General features: G+C 40.3%; 1 protein-coding gene across 4 annotated transcripts in view; it reads right to left on the minus strand.

Annotated features, from left to right (window-relative positions):
- The window catches only part of LOC109931990 (mitotic spindle assembly checkpoint protein MAD1-like), a 645,529-nt gene that overhangs the window by 318,677 nt on the left and 308,521 nt on the right, over nucleotides 1–18,331 (minus strand). The window lies entirely within an intron of this gene.

Consider the following 18,331-nt stretch of genomic DNA (forward strand, 5'->3'; position numbering starts at 1 on the left):
TTGTACTTGAAGAGACAGAACTGTTAACAATATTAGGTAAGATGAGAATCAGGAAGGGAAGTTGAGTAGTCAACCTTCAATGGAGATAGGATTGAGGAAAGGAGGTGGATCTAATGCAAGGATTGAGCTCAGAGGGCATAGAGGTGAGATAGGAAATAAACTAACAAAGGTTCAGAACTAGACTAGCAGCAAATTTTAGAGTAAGTTTGCCTGGTGGACTATAAAGGAAGCTAAGAGGCACAGGTAGCTGATCTGAAAGTCTAAACCTTAATGGCAAAAACATCCTTGAGACCCCTGCACTTATTATTAGAAAAGAGTTTTTAAAAATCATACTTGATGCATGGTCAGACAAAAGCACTTGTCCTAGAGATGGCAGGAGTGGAACAAGATAACGCTTCAAAACAGAACTACCTGCATGTCAAAAGCATAAGCAGCAAGTGATAGAACTAAGCATTTCCACAAACAACAGACCAGATTTTCAGACTTGCCACAACCAGTCATGAATGGTGGATAGTTGAACAACTCACTGGAGGAGAAGACTCCACAAATATCACCATCCTCAACAATGGGAGACCCGAGTGCATCAGTGCAAAAGATAAGGCTGAAGCATTTGTAACAATATTCAGCCAGAATTGCTCAGTGGATGATCCCCTCTTGACCTCCTCCAGAGGTGTCCAACATCACAAATGACAGTTCAGCCAATTCAAATCACTCCACGTGATATCAAGAAATGTTTGGAGGCACTGGATATTACAAAGGCTATGGACCCTGACAACATTTCAGCTAAAGTACTGATGATTTGCACTCCAGAATTTGCCATACCTCTAACCAAGCTGTTCCAGTACAGTTCCAATGCTGGCATCTACCCAGTAATCTGGAAAATTGCTCAGGAATGTCATGCAAACAAAAAGCAGAACAAATCCAACCTGGCTAGTACAGCCTCTTTTGCCAACTCTTGATTATCAGTAAAGTGATGGAAGCTGTCATCATCAGTGCTATCAAGCAGTACTTGCTTAACAATAACCTACTCATTGATATTCACTTTGAGTTCCATCACGGTCACTCAGATCCTGAACTCATTCCAAGCCTTGGTACAAACATGACAAAACAGCTGAATTCCAGATAAGAGATGAGAGCGACAGCCCTTGACATCAAGGCCTCACTTGACTGAGTGTAGCAGCAAGGAGCCTTAGCAAAACTGAAGTCAATGGGAATCGGGGGAAAACTTTCTGCTAGTTAGAGTCATACTTGGCATACCTAACAAGGAGTCAAGGCCATGATGGCATGACAGCAACAAGAGAGCAAGAAAGTTGTGGAATTTCAGGATTAGAAAGATTGTTTAATAACAATTCAGACTTAGTTTGCTACTAAAATTGTAAGTACATGGGAATTGGCAAGTCCTAACCCTTTTTCGGTGAGTTTAGTTCAACAACTTTTTGGCAAATTTGGATTACATCCAAGAGCTAAGTGCAGCAACTTCAAGCCATTGGATGAGAAATTAGATGGCAAGGCACCATTTCCTTGAAGCTTTTGCAGCAATGTCACAGCTCAACTGGTAACTCACCTCCTAACTCCCAAAGTCTCTGTCCATTATTTGCAAGACAAGTCAGGAATGCAATGGAATATTCTCCACTTGTTTGGATGACTACGGCTCCGACTGTGAAGATTGATGTCATCCAGGACAAAGCAGTTTGCTTGATTGACACCTTATCCACCAGCTTAAACGTTCACTCCTTCCACCATCGACACTCAATGGCAGAAAATTATATCAGATACAGGATGGACTGCAGCAACTCAACAAGGCTATTTTGGCAGCACCTTCCAAACCTGTGATTTATGCTATTAATAAGGACTAGGAACAGTGATGTGGGAACATAACTAACGACATGTTCCCCTCCAAATCACACACCATCCTGACTTGGAAATACATTGCTGTTCTTTCACTGTTGATGGGTCAACATCCTTGACCTCCTTCCTTGACAGCACCATACATACACCAATATCACACAGGCCACAGTGATTCTAGAAGGTCACTTGCCACTGCCTTCTCAAGGATAAGTATGTCATCAACATAAATGCTAGTTTAGTTGGTGATGTTCGCATTCCATTAAATAATTAAAACAACATCTGCAACTTTAAGATTTGCACATGTAATTGCACACGGGCATCCTGGCTCCCACAGCAAAATGCAGCCATTATCTCACAGTTCTGCTGCAGAGCATCATAAAGAAAGGTCATGCAGAAAAACAAACACAGGTAAACGTTAATTTCTTTAAATTCAGTGATCCATTCAAAAAAAGTCTTCGTGGGGACCCTTCGGAGTTGAACATCGAGTACAGAAAAGCAAAATTTGCTTGTTTTAATATATTTGATGGTACAGAATTATATTTACAAATTTCTGTAAACTAATTCTCAACAATTTATATATTATTAATTTTGTCACAAGATTCAACAAATTAATTCTCAAGTTCTGTATAGAGAAAATTTCTCATTCTTGTTGAGAGTCGCATTTTTGACTGTTTGCTACGGAATGAGTTTCTCAATCTTGTCCTGAACATTAAATTTGCTCATAAATTGAGAGACAATTTTTCACTTTAATTTTAATGAATCCAGTAACTGAACAGATTATTCCCAACGGATATGAAATGTCTTCTGCTTGATGTCTGTTCTAAGGAGAAACTGCAAGAGGAACAAACCAAATAGTCAGCAGCTAATTATTTCCAAGGCGCCTCTCTCATTAATGTCACATGCCATCTTGTATAAAACTATAGTTAAAGTTTTCTATTACTTCACCAGTTAAATTACTTTCAATATGAACAAGCCTGTCCATCTCATTATATTTGCCTATTTTTAAAAAGCAACAAAGCAGTCTGCAGATACCTAACACATTGCAGCATTATGAAAACCGATATATCATGCATGAATTTTTATGCCATCTGTAGATTTTATAGAATCCCAAAGATGCATATATTTACAAGGATGTTCCAAGGATGTTTCCCATTATGGCAGTGACTGGAACTAGGGACACAATTTAAAAATAAGGGGTCTTCTATTTAAGATGCAGATGAGGAATATTTTCCCATTTCCTAACAGCATTTGAGGTGGAATCATTTAATTCTCTTAAGGCAGAGGTAGATAGCAAGGCAACCAGTGTTCAGTGGAATTGACAGCAAAGTCAGGTGAGCCATGATCTTATTGAACTGCAGAATTTTTTTTAAGAAGGACAAGATTGCCTATTCTAGTTCCTTTTTTGTGAACTCAGAAAACAATTACAAAAACTCAACAATGCCCTTGAAACGATAAAAAAGCTTAGCGTTATTACAAAATAATAAATCTAATTTTAAATTCCACACAATTTAGTCAGTACTCATGGTTAGAGGAAACATGTTGCCATAGCTATTGATAATACATCCTAGGCCTGCCTTGGCAACATTGGTACTGTCCTTTAGCCATCAAATCTATTTTGCGACTTCCTGGAGAGACTCATGCAACTTCCATACTTTCCTTTCATCACATTCAAGAGAAATGTGTTGAGCTTATCAATTACTATCCATGCTCCCAACATGCTGCAAATCTAGCTAACATCTAGCAAATCATAAACAGGTGGCTGACCACAAATGTTTTCAGTTCAGCTTTGGGAAACCTGTCAGTCAGTTTCACATGAACATAATGCCTAAAGCAGATCTAAAGGAACAAGGAGAAATTGTAGACAAGAAATATGTTGATAAGTGACAGCCAGGCATCAGAAATATGCATGTTTTAAAATATGGTGCAAAGCTAACATATTTCTTTTACTAGAAACACATATGTCCTGTCTAATAAAAATATTAATTGATCACCATATCCTGATATATATTTCTTTTGTCAAGATATTGGCAGACATTAACAGTAGACACAAGTCAAGCAAAATCACCCATAGCCTCTTTGCATTGTTTGGGAAGGAAAATTTTTTTTAAGTTAATAAGTCAAATCACAACTTATGATGTGCTTTCCATATCTCACTGTTGGTAATCAAACTTATTATTTATGATTCTGTGAAATCATTGAAAACTATCAGCATCACTGAAAATTTGTGCTTTTTGGCCAGTTCTAAATTGCAATTGTCCATTTATATAGTCTGGAGGTGTAGAAAATATGTGGGATTGGATTTAGTTTTTAAAAAATATTTTTTTTTTCTTGCAAGAAGCGTCATGGCTGTGAAACACCATTTCCAAACACTGAACCAAAAGAAACAGTTCTTCTGTTTGAATATTGTTGAGAAGAGAGAATTGTTAGTGTAGCTTTTCTTCTCGCTCTCATTGCAGAAGCAAGAATGCCAAATTCCAAATGATTGCTACAATTTATACTACAAGAGAAACAGTTGACAATGTTTTGCAAGTTGACTCTGACTGGCCAAGGAAGCAACAGGGTAAAATAGATTCACTATGCTTCTAGGAAATTCAAACAGTTGTAATACCATTTCCTTGTTTGCTGAGAATGGGTCGCTGCGTATGAATATACATTGGTTCTAGCAAGTGTAAATAAGCCACATTTCTAGGTCAACTGATTATCTTAAATTGGTTGTTAGAGGTGCAATTAGTGCACGAATACTGTTCCCGAAAGCCCGCTGCTGCATTCTACAGGGTAACACCTCAGCTGGACTCAACTCGTCAACCAATTAGAAATCCTTATTTCCTGTAGTATAGATTGTTGAGTGTTTAAAATTTGGCGTCTTGCATTTTTCCTGATGAGCCCAAGATAAAAATCCTTGGCAACGTAGCTCTCTTTCTTTTGTAATATTCAAGTTCAATGCCACCAAGTGACAATCTTCTCTTAACATAAAACAGGAAGCACTCATCTTCCCTTTAATTAATAAGTGAACAAAATCACAAGCATTCAAGCCTGAAATTTGAGATTTAGAAATGTATGACAATTACGGAATCATTTCTTTAGGTGCAAAAACACAGGCATAAAGAACCTTCGCCTCCGCCGCATCTGCTCCCAGGATGAGGCATTCCACTCCCGTACATCTCAGATGTCCTCGTTTTTCAAGGACCGCAACTTCCCCCCCCTCAGTGGTCGAGAACGCCCTCAACCGTATCTCCCTCATTTCCCGCAACTCATCCCTCACACCCCGTCCCCGCAATAACAACCAAAAAAGAATCCCCCTCGTCCTCACGTACCACCCCACCAACCTCCGGATCCAACACATCATCCTCCAACACTTCCGCCTTCTGCAATCCGACACCACCACCAAAGACATTTTTCCCTCCCCACCCTTATCTGCTTTCTGGAGGGACCACTCTCTCCGTGACTCCCTTGTCCGCTCCACACTCGGCACTTTTCCCTGCAACTGCAGGAAGTGCTACACCTGCCCCTACACCTCCTCCCTCAGCCCCATCCCAGGCCCCAAGAAGACTTTCCACATCAAGCAGATGTTCACCTGCACATCTGCTAATGTGGTATACTGCATCCGCTGTTCCCGTTGTGGCCTCCTCTACATCGGGGAAACCATCGGGTTCGCAATAAACAACTACACCTCCCAGTCGCGAACCATTTCAACTCCCCCTCCCATTCCTCAGACGACATGTCCATCCTGGGCCTCCTGCAGTGCCACAACGATGCCACCCGAAGGTTGCAGGAACAGCAACTCATATTCCGCTTGGGAACCCTGCAGCCCAATGGTATCAATGTGGATTTCACAAGCTTCAAAATCTCCCCCCCTCCACCGCATCCCAAAACCAGCCCAGCTCGTCCCCGCCTCCCTAACCTGTTCTTCCTCCCACCTCAAGCTGCCACCCCCATTTCCTACCTACTATCCTCATCCCGCCCCCTTGACCTGTCCGTCCTCCCTGCCTCCCCACCTACACTCACCTTTACTGGCTCCATCCCTGCTTCTTTGACCTGTCTGTTTCCTCTCCACCTATCTTCTCCTCTATCCATCTTCTATCCGCCTCCCCCTCTCTCCCTATTTATTTCAGAACCCCCTTCCCCTCCCCCATTTCTGATGAAGGGTCTCGGCCCGAAACGTCAGCCTTCCTGCTCCTATGACGCTGCTTGGCCTGCTGTGTTCATCTAGCTCTACACCTTGTTATCTCATAAAGAAAAAACTTCAGTTAAGCATTAATAAATATTTCTTGGAGTTCATTTTTCAATACAAATTAATACGAGAAAGGAATTTGAAGTTTAGAAACCAATCTTGATTATTGGTAATTTGTACAAATGATTTAAACCAGTAAAAGCCCTTTTGTTAGCTAATCATTTTTCCAAGAGTCCTCAATTTCTTAGATCTCCCCATCTCTCTACCTTGCTTTTGCTTATCAAAACATGTGTTAAAATCTACATCTTTGACTAAGGATTGATCATAAGCCTTAATATCAGCTTATGTGACATTGTATAACATATGTTCTAACTAATCTACTCGGAGATGTAATTACATCCTCTGGAGCAGGGTATTTTGAACATGGGCCACCCAGCTCAGAGGTAGGGACACTACCACAGCACCACAAGACCCCTTCTTGTAGCATGGTATAAAATGTTGTTCAGTAACACTTCTGTGGGCTTAGGTATGTTTTTCTATGTTAAAACTGCTTCATTTATACAAGTTCTTTTTGCAGTTTCCCCTACTATTCTGACATAATAAAATAATTTATTTCACCTTAGCATTTGATAACTTTCTGGAATCACAAATAATTCTTACAGTTGTGCATCTATATCAGGGTGATGGATTATTTGTGCTCTGATTAACAACTATCACGCGCATAAGATTAATTGGGCATGATTTGCAACTTAAAGAAAATTCACAAGACCTTCTAATAAAATCCCTTGGTGTTTTGTATTCCAAAACTAGCATGTACCCTTGTGATTCTCCTAGGTGGATGGCACTCCTTGCCCACCTATAAATGGAGGGTAAATTAAGAAAAAAGGTTTGCAGAGGTGAGATCATAAGGCAAATGGAGTTAAGGAAGATGAAAATTGTCATCTTGCAATATCTTCAATTTAAAAGATTAAGAGGTGATCAAATCTCATTTTAATGAAATGATTAAAAGCGCTGATACTTGATAAACAGGCCCAAACCCCTCTGCTGGTCAAGTCCAGAACAAGGAGTCATATCCTTAGTTTGAGACCCAAGTCATTCGAGGTGCAGCCAAATGAAAGGTACAAGAAATCTGGAACTTAGCCTTGACCACCTTTTGTGGCAAAGTGATTGGCAAGATATTGATAAGATTTTTAGTATTAAGGTATTTAAGGTATTAAGAATTATGTAACTGAGGTGGTCAGTTGGAGTTCAGAGACAAATTAATGATGGCCTAAGTGAATTTCAGTACAAAGTCAAGCAGTGGAAAAGGGACACTCCTGTTTCTATCCGCTTTTGAAACCATTCTGTCATGGATAAAAACACAAAAAATAGTTTAATATGAAATATAACAGTAATAGTATTTTATATAATGGAATATAAATCAATTTCTCTGTGCTAAATAACCCTCAAGAGCACCTGTTTGGCTTAACCGGTAACGTGTAGCCTAGGTACTTTTGTAGCTAAATTGTTGCTGTAACTGGCGACGAATAAAGTTTTCACTACACTCATTGACTATGTGTGACAATAAAGGCTATTCTATTCTTCAGAACTTGAGCATATATGATGAACTGCCACATCAGACTGAAGGATTACCATACTGCCAGAAAGAGTCATTTTTCAACGTTTCTGTGTAATGCTGTTCAAAATAGCAGGCATTTCACAGGAATGCCAGTCAATATTCATCCCTCACCTAACACCAACCAAACCTCTAGACTTTCTGTGCATGTTTTTTCCCCATTTACCTTTTTCCTGACTTTGCTAGATACAAAGTAGTTTTTGCATTTCCTTTCAGAACAGCAATGTGATTGGCTGTTAAATGATTTGAGGCATTCTGAAGAATCGGTAGCAATGTTACATAAATCCAAATTCTGACTTTGCTTTCCATGGAATCTGAAGTCTACAGATACCAGAACTGCAGCACTCTAAGCCTCATGATCAAAGTTTGTGGTAATATAAGATTCATGGTAATAAACTGCAGGTTAGAATCAAGGGATGTGTGAACACAGGTTAACAACTCACTGCAATCCTCAGTGTAACTTTCAAAAAGAGTAACAAAACAAACAAGATTTTATTGTTTCCAAGTGGTTAGAACATTATCCTAAGGGGACAATGGTAAATTTACTTCGGCCACTCGAGATTGCTGTTTATCATTGTGGACACTGTGCAACAGTGGAAACATTCTTACTTTGGGAAGGATTTACATGATCATAATAAATAAAGCACCAGCACTGATCCTTGTGGTACAAACTTCATAAAGTACACCAACTTGAAAGCTCCCTATTTATCCCTTCTCTTTGTTTGCTGTCAGTTAAACAATCTCTCACTCCTACTGACATGATACCCAAAGTCCATCAGCCTTTATTCTTATTTTAACTGTTAGTACAGCATTTTGTTGAATGGCTTTTGGAATTCAAATATAGCACTTGCATCAGTTCCAATTTATCTACCCTACTGGTTACATCTTCAAAACTAAATTTGTTAAAAACAATATCCCTTTAGTAAAATCTGGATGATAAGACGAAGGGATATTTATATAAAAAGAGAAAAGGCCAATTGAGTTCATTAATATTTTCAAGATTCTGAGGAGTGTAGATGATCTAAATCTTAATACATTTGGCACAATTGTAAATGCTATAACTGTGAAATTCATCTTCATAATTCATGCGTCTATTCCAGGCACCAGTCAGTTGGTGTTTTTGATATCCTTCTCAAAGCTAGAATATTTCCACTGTTGTGAAATATTCCCAGTGAACCTCAGACGCCTGATCAGCAGTGGTCATTAAATGACTTGTCTATTAGCTGTCATCTGCAACATAAACAATCAATAGTTCAACATCTTTACCACCAAGATATGCTCCACTTCCTTTCCTCCTGCCTGGCTATTAAAGCTACCACTCCCCTATCCCCCATCCTCCAACCTCCACCACCACTATGACCACTAAATCAGTCCTAATCAAAGATTACAAACATGTTCACTTATTCATCCTATGCAGTTTTGTTTGTAATTTATATAAACAATTTGAATGAGAATTTGGGAGGCATGGTTAGTAATTTTGTGGATGACACCAAAATTGGTTGTATAACAGTGAAGAAGATTATCTAGGATCTTGATAATTGGACCAATGAGCTGAAGAATGGCAGATGGAGTTTAATTTGGATAAATGCGAGGTATTGCATTTTGGTAAAACAAACAAGGGCAAGACTTATACAGTTCACTAGGGAGTGTTGTTGAACACAGACCTAAGGGTTCAGGTGCATAATTTTTTGCAAGCAACATCACAGGTAGACAGGGTGGTTAAGGCAGCATTTAGCACACTTGCCTTTCATTGCTCAGTCCTTTGAGTATAGGAGTTGGGATGTCACGTTGAGGTTGGATAGGATGCTGGTGAGATCACTTTTGGAGTGCCGTGTACAGTTCTGGTCACCCTGCCTTGGAATGATATAGCAAATTGCAGAGGGCTCAGAAAAGATTTATCAGGGTGTTGCTGGGTCTGGAAGGTTTGAGTTATAAGGATAGGCTGAATAGGCAAGGACTTTTTTCACTAGAGCATAGGAGGTTGAGGGGTGACCTTTTGAGATTTATAAAATCATGATGGTCTTTTCTATAGGCTGGAGGTGTTCAAAACTAGGGGCATATTTTTAAGGTGAGAGGAACAGACTTGAAAGGGACCCGAGAGGCAACTTTTTCTTACAGAGGATGGTTTGTGTGTGGATTAGTAGATGCAGGTACAATTACAACATTTAGGTGACAGTTGGATAGATACATGAATAGGAAAGGTTTAGAGGAAAATGGGCCAAATGCAGGCAAGGGAGACTAGTTTAGTTTGGGAAACTTGGTCAGCATGGATGAGTTGGACCAAAGGGTCTGTTTCAGTACCGTATGACTGTATGTCTCTTTGACTGCTACACGCTGACTGCACCACCCTCCACAGACCTCTCAGCCATTGCCCAGATTAGTAAAACTGCCCTCTTTTGGATTCACTCTCACCTATGAGTTCACATTTTGCAATGTGTTCGCTCATCATCACCCCTAAACCTTTCTGCAGTTCTGAAGGATACACCCTTGTACCTCTTGATGTATAGGTTGCTCCTTGTCAAAAAATATCCAAAACTAGGAAGTCAGTTTCCACATAGAAGCTGATGACAAGTTGTTTTATCATTCCACTATCTACTATGGCCTCTCCACTGCCTCTCGGTTGTCAGCAAGATTCTCTGATATATCATACCGGAACAGCTGCAGTTTCCCCCAATTAAACAATGGAAAGATCAAGTTATTATCTGTAGTCAGAATCTCCAAATATCCACCACTGATTTCATCACCTCCAAGCACTGCGGAATCACATGTGTTTGCAACACTGGCATACTATTCAACCCTGAATTAATTATCTGACTCTGTCCTACTGTACCAGATTTGTTAATTAAGTGAATTTAAATTCCCCAGCTATCATAATGGGATTTGAACTCATTTCTTTAGAGCATTATTCCAGATCTCTGGATTATTAATCTCGTAACATTACCAAATTGCTACAATTCCCACATTACACAATGTGTGCTTCACTTCGGTTGAATCTCATATTATTACTGGGTAGGGAGGGACACATTACAATTATGTTAGATTCCAACAAGAGCAGTGCACAAGTGAAGTATTTTGAAAAAGTTTGTCTTTTCTGTCTTTTCTCACATATGTGCAACAATAAGTTGTGTGCAGAGTAACTGGAGGAAAGTTTCAGACTAAATGTGCCTGTTGATAAACTGCTGGTACAACTGCTGATTGAAGGTGATTAACTTGTTATTTAATAAACCTAAAGTGGAATTGCTAAAGAAATGAAAACAAGTTGTTCTCCCCATGTACCTTTTCCATGAATCTTAAGTTAAATCTGAAACAAGCATTTAATAGGAAAGTTTTTGGAAGCTTTGTCTTACAAGGATATAGACCATCTTAAAACAATAAGGACAAGAAAACACAATTTTAAAATTGCATCATTCAAACTGTCCCTACAGTGCTTTGACTAAATGTCGAAAACAAATTTGTGCACTACTTGGATTCACCACAATTATACAAAGGATTTAATTTTGCTTATTGTTTAGAAAAGCCACAATTTCTGGATTATCAACGTCCATGCTTTCACATAATAGGCAAACCATTTAATCCTTATGCATTAATGCTTAATGGTCTGCCTATAGATAAGGTGTTCTGTGAATGTCTGGTTTTCCTTTACCACCAGCTTCATAGACTTCACATGAGAAAATAATAATACTTCTCATTAAGAAAACCACAAATAAAGTTCTACAATTATATTTTTCTAGCTATTTATGTACAAGTTTAGAAAATATTAATTCCTGCATACATTCCAACATTATTTTTCTTCGCAGACAAACATGAGGCTGGGAGAACACAGCAAGCCAGGCAGCATCTGGAGGAAAGGAGCAGTCAACGTTTCGGGTCTTGCTCTGCTTCAGGACTGAATGTGGGGGTAGGGGGAGCTGCAGGTAAAGATGGAGGGGTTGGGGGCAAAGGGGGTAGCAGAATGGCGGTGATCGGTGAACACCAGTAGTAGGTATGACCTGGTTCATCAATGGGAGGGATGAATCCGGTTGGTAGCTGGAAGAGAGGAGGGGAGGCTGGAAAGGGAGCCGGGAAATAGGTGGGAAGGTTATTTGAAATTAGAGATGCAGGTGAAGTTCTGTCTCACCTGGAAGAACTGTTTAGGGCCCTGGATGGAGGTGAGGGAGGTGGTGTGTTGTCAGGTTTTACATATTTCATGGTTACAGGAGAAGGCACAGGGTGGATTGGAGTGGTTGGTGGAGAATGTGGTGCGAACTGAGGAGTGGCAAAGGGAATGGCCCTTGTGGAAGGCAGAGAGGGGTGGGGAGTGGTAGATGTTCTGGGTGGTGGGGTCTAATTGGAGTTTGCAGAAGTGTTTGAGGATGATACGTTGGATGCAGAGGCTGGTGGGGTGGCAAGTGAGGACAAGGGGGACCCTATCTTTATTATGTTCGGGGGGTGGTGTTTAAGAGCTGTGGAGCAGGGAATGGAGCCAGCGCGGAGGGCCATCTGGATGACAGAGGGGGGAAAAAGAGCATTGTTTGAAAAAGGCAGACGTCAGGGTGCTTGGGATGCTTTATCTGCAGCTCCCCCTACCCCCACATCCAGTCCCGAAGAAAGGTAACACCCGAAACATTGACTTCTCTTTTCCTCCAGATGCTGCCTGGTTTGCTATGTTCTTCCAGCCTCCTGTTGTCTACCTTGGATTACAGCACCTGCAATTTTTTTGTCTCTAATTATTTTTCTTGAGCTAACTTTATGCCCTTCACCTGCTGAAAGTATTAAATCATGGTGTGGCACGCTTTCATCACTGGCACACATTAACCAAAGTACCATTCTTTATCTTGGACCCAAGCAATGAGTGTTTGGGAATTGTTCTACTGATTTGTTACTGTAAAGCTCAATCGTACATCACTCATTAGTCACACACACTTTCAAGCTAGTTGACATGGTAACATTCCAACACATATTTGTTTCCTTCATCTCGAGAGGCACTGAAGCTAACTGAAAAACCTGCCAGACTGAAAGCATGTAACTTGGGATAGCTCCTGTCCATTTGTTCCTTGATAAAGCCTTTAATTAGCGTATGGTTTACCAACATTTCACATGGGCTTCATGTTTTTAAAAAATCTGGCCTTTGCTCCCTTTCCCAACAGTCAGACACTCAGATGTAATACTTTCCCAAAATACAAGGATATTCTATACAATACTTAATCTGAAGACTTTTGTATCATCTAAAATGGTGATATTTATGAAATACTTTCACGTAGATGATTTACTAAGCAAAGTGGATGGTACAAAGGAGAGGTAAAAGATTATGGTGATATAAATTTCACATTGTTAGTGCCTATGATTCATGATGTCAGTTCACATCCCATTCCAATATTACAGCATACAATCCAAGGTGCTGTTTCAGTGCAGTAACGAAGAAATACTGTACTATCAAAGATGCTGTCCTTCACTATAGCATGCAATCCAAAAAGTGCCTTATTGGACTCAAAACATTAATTCTCATTCTCTCCTTACATTTGCTGTCACACCTTTCAAGTTTCTCCAGTACTTCGTTTCTCTTTCAGGTTTCCAGCATCCACAGCATTTTGCTTTTCTCTGAATATTGATTTGCTACTTGAGATGGATTTTCAACATTATGAATGTAATCAAAGATGTGGAGACTCCTTCCAGCATACTGACTAATGTTGCTCCCAAAACCTATGTCCGAAACAAAATTGTTCAGTTGTCTCATTATTGCTTGCTATACACAAAATGGTTGTTCAGTTAACTAACAAGTGGCGATGCATTGTTTGTGGAATACTTGAAGCTATGTAAGATGATGCTATGTTAATGCAAGCTGTATCTTTCTGTAATTGATAATAGGAAATATTAGTAAAAAGGTATTACATTAGTGTTATGAGTAATCGTGAAATGGTCAATAGGAGGAAGTCTTTTAGACATAACAAGCCAAATGGCCAGGGAGATCTGGGTGTGGTGTCACCAATAGTGGGGTAAAAGTTGGTGTTATTGTTTCAGCATTGTCTTAGAGTCAGAGGTTTACAGTATAGAGAAAGACCCTTTGGCCCATTGAGTCTGTGCTGGTCAAAAACACCCAAATAACTATTCTAATCCCACTTCCAGCACTTGACGTAGTCTTGTATGCCTTGGCATGGCAAGTGTACATCATAATATTTAAGAAATATTTAGAAGATTTCTGTTTTTACCCCCTTATAGGCAGTGAGTTCCAGATTTCCACCATCCACTGTGAATTTTCTTTTCTTTGCATCCCCTCTAAACTCATGCTCCTTATGCCCCTAGTCATTGATCCCCTCCGTCAAGGGGAATACTTTGTTCCTGTCTACCCTGCTTCTGCCCCTCATAATTTTATACATCTCAATCATGCCTCCCTCAATCTCCTCAACTCCAAGGAAAACAACTTCAGACTATCCAATCTCTTTTCAAAACTGAAACTCTCCAGCCCAGGCAACATCTTGGTGAATCTCCTCTGCACCTTCTCCAATGCAATCACATCCCTTCCGTAATGTAGATTCCAGAACTGCATACAACACACGAGCTGTGGCCTAACCAATGTTTTATACAGTTCCAGCATCATCTCCCTACTTTTAAACTCTATGCATCAGCCAAATAAAGGCCAGTATCCCATAAGCCTTACATTATCCCTCTTTATCCACCTGTCCTGCTACCTTAAGGGACGGGCAGACATGCACACCATGACCCTTCTAATCCTTGGTGCTCCCCACAAACCTATTGTTCATCATGTATTCTCTTGCCTTGTTTGTTCTGCTCAAATGTATCACCTCTTTTACCTTTCACCTGAAGACTCTGTATCCTGGAATTGAGAGCTGCTAATCCTGCCCCTCTCTCAACCACGTCTCAGTGACGGCAACAACATCAAAGCCCTATATTACAAATTGTGCCCTCAACTCAATTTGCAGACTCAATTCGCAATACAATAATTATAGTCCAACCTTGCCAAACTCCCTTCTGCCTTAAGTGGCCTATAATTTCTATGCTTTTTGACTTGCTTACTATCTTCTCCAATATTGGCTGTTCATCTCCCCCTGCTGAACCTTCTCTTTGTTTCCTTCTCTCCTGCCCCACCAAGTTAGTTCAGTCTTCCAAACAGCACTAGCAACCACCCCTGAGGGAATGATGGTCCCATTCTGGTTAACATACGGTCCCACCATCCCAAAGTCCTCCCTGCTGCACCATCTTTCCATCTGTGCACTCATCTGCATTAATCTCCTGTTTCTGTACTCACTAGCACATGACACTGGAGGTAATCCAGAGATTGCTATTTTCTCGGTCCTATTCTTTAATCTACTTCCCAGCTCCCAAAACTTCATGTGCAGGACCTCATCCCTTTTTCTACCTACTTCCTTTGCCTTTTTCCCCCCGCCTTAAGAATGCTGTGCAGCCATTCAGCGACATCCCTGACTCTGGCACCGGGAACAGCACACCATCCTACTGTATCTTCTACAGCTGCAGAAATGCCTGTCTGTACCCCTTATAATTGAATCTCCTACCACTACAGCCCTGTTGCTCTTCTTCCTCACCTCTTGTGCAGCAGACCCACCTATAGTTCCAGGAAGTTGGCACCCACTGTTTACCCCTGCACAGTCATCTCCCCCAACAGTATCCATCACAGCATATCTGCTAGGAAGGGGCTGGCCACAGGGAACCCCTGCACTACACACCGTTCCTATGCCCTTTCTGCCTGTTCAGATTTAACCTGTGGTGTGACCATCTCACTGAACTTGCTATCCATGACATGCTCGCATTGCAGATGCTCCACAGTTAATTTTTCCACAGCTCCAGCTGTCAACTGCTTTCAAGTACTGTGGGTATGGCATATCGTACTAGGAAGGACTGCTGCAAATTTATAGCAGTCAGTATTTGTGCGAAACAGAAAGACACATCATAACTGAACTATGCATTTACATAAAGTTAATATGTACACCTAAATGTTACTATTTCTGCAATATGGTATAACAGAATGGATAATAAGGCACTGAAGGATATGGATGTCATCCTCCTTTGTTATCGTAAAATAATCATCAGCCTGAGGAAGGAAACAATTTTTTCTCCAATGTTTCTCATTACACAGATTCTCTTTTTCTGCCTTTCTGTATATCATGCTTTGATAATGTACTTTAATACAAGTTTGAGCTATAAATACTTATTAAACTTTTTGCAACATTTTAAGTTGCTTTCAAATCCTATACAACATTTATATTTTATTTACCAGTCTTAGTCATACGCCCTCAATCATTGCCCAGGCACAGTGTGCCAGCAAAGAAACAGAGTCGATGTATGGTGTGTAGATATTTATCACAAATTTCTTTGTGTTTTAATGAGTCCATTTATGAACAAAAGATCTAGACTTTTCTTCATGTCTTTAATGTCAAAAATAGATTTTTAAAAATATATTTATTCTCAGGATATAGATGTAAACATCACCAATGCACTGGAGCAACTTCCCAAGATTCCTTCAACAGAACCTTTCAAACCAGACCTGTGACCTGGAAGGACAAGACAAGCAGTTCCATGCAAATATCACCACTTTTAAGATCCCTTCAAAGCCACACAATATCCTAATTTGGAACTCTACTGCCATTCATTCACCATCAAAACAACAAAACCTTCAAACTCAGTTCCTAAGAGTACTGTGGGTGTATGTACATCACATGGACTTTATTTGTACAAGAAGGCAGGTTAACACTATCTTCTCAAGGGCAATTAGGGACGGGTATAAACAGTATCGTGGCTAATGATGTCCACATTCTATGAAAGGATTTAAAAAAGCAAGATAATTACTACGTTGCCATGCCACATGAGGTTATTCTCAGACAAACCTAACTGATGTCTTTAGATCATGTTTTGAATCTGGTGTGTTTTTTATCACATACAGCTCAAGGTCTTGTACAGTCTGATAATGCTGACAGTTCAGGTGGAGATCCCAGAAGACAATGGTGTCCTGATTTAAGGCAGCACTGCCATTTATTGTAACTGATTTCTTCTGAATATTTCACTTGAGGTCATCACAATGCCCGTTGATCATCCTTCTCTATCTCCTCCTGTCAGTCAGTAAGTTTTCTTTCCAGGTCCATTGTATATAGGTCTCACCACTCCATCCTTACCTTTTAGTCTTAAACCTTCCTCTCCTTCTCCTACCTGGCAGTCTCATCTTCACTATTCACTTCATCACATGTCCTCTCCCCCATAAGACATGACCATATTTTTCAATTGCTTCTTGGTTAGTCTCTTTATTGCTTCCATAATCTTCATTAACCCCTGATATGCTGCTTCCTGATTCTCTCCCTTCTCATCATTCAACACATCTGTCTCATTATCTGTATCTTATTAGCAAGTATCTGTTCTTGATGTTGCCCAGATTTCTACACTATATAATGAGGCCAGTCCCAAAATTGACTTGCAGATACTTCCTTTCAATTTCAGCAAGATCTTTCCTAAATATTCTGCTGTACTTCTTCCCATGACTGCAACCCGAGTAATTACATTGCTTGATTTCTATTTCCATCTTCAGCCACCGCTCAGCTATTCATTTTCTCGCAACATTGTAACTGACGATGGTGGAAAAACCAGACAAGAATGCACTAAGTTGGTGATAAGAACATCATCTGTTGCAAGACTTCCCCTTGCCCTCCAACAACACCAAGATGCCTTTGTCTTATACATGTTTAGTCTCAGACACTTGCTCTTCTAAATCTCAATGTGGAGGATGGCTTGGAGCTCAGTCTCAGAGTATGCACAAGTGGAAACATAATCTGGATTTTGTAGTTCAATGACAGAGGATGAGATGACCTTGGCTCTGGCCTGCAGGCAGAAGAGATTGAGCGTTTTCCTGTTTTCTCTTCTGTAGATTAGCTCCACTCCAGCAGGATGCTTGCTAAGCATGACCTGTGCAGCAAGGAAGATTGAAAGAACATTGGGTGTGAGGGTACAGCCTTGGTTGACCCCAATCTGAAGTGGATTGGATCCAAGGTAAATCCAATCGCTTTGGATTACAGCTTGTTTGGCATCATGGAGCAGGCATGGAACAGTGACAAATTTTTGAGGGCAGCCAAAAAGGAGCAGGATGCTTCATAATCAGTGCCCAAGGCTTTTGAGAGTTCAAAGGCGGCTTTTGGGTGAGGGCTGTGTTGCTTTTCTCATGTAGTTGTCATTTGACGAAGATCATGTCCAATGTGCCCCTTAAAGGACAGAAACAACATTGAAACTCCAGAAGGAGTTCCTCAGCCACAGGCAGAAAGTGATTGAGGAGGATTCTTGTGTTAACTTTCCTTACAGCCACAGTAGGCAAACCCCTCAATAGTTACTGTAGCTGCATATCACCTTGCGTGAAGAACAAGGAAGAACATGTATGTGGCTATCTGCTACATCTCAAAATAAAAAGAAAACACAATTTAACGAATGGTTCAGCACATATGCTGATTTCTAGCATTTTAACTGGCAATGACAAAAGCATGTTATATTTCCAAATAAGGGAACAAAACAACCTGGCTGGGAACTTGGAGGTTATGATGTCCCATGCATTTGCTGGGCTTTTCCTTCCAGGTGATAGTGGTCACTGCTTAAAGAGGAGCTGTTTAAGAAGTATCGACAAGTTATTGCAATCTATCTTGGATATGGAACAATCTACAGTCATACTGCACCGAAAGTGGAGGAACTGAATGTTTAAAGGTGGTAGAATG

This window comes from Rhincodon typus, chromosome 21 (genome assembly GCF_021869965.1).
Source record: "Rhincodon typus isolate 14 chromosome 21, sRhiTyp1.1, whole genome shotgun sequence".
Classification (NCBI taxonomy): domain Eukaryota; kingdom Metazoa; phylum Chordata; class Chondrichthyes; order Orectolobiformes; family Rhincodontidae; genus Rhincodon; species Rhincodon typus.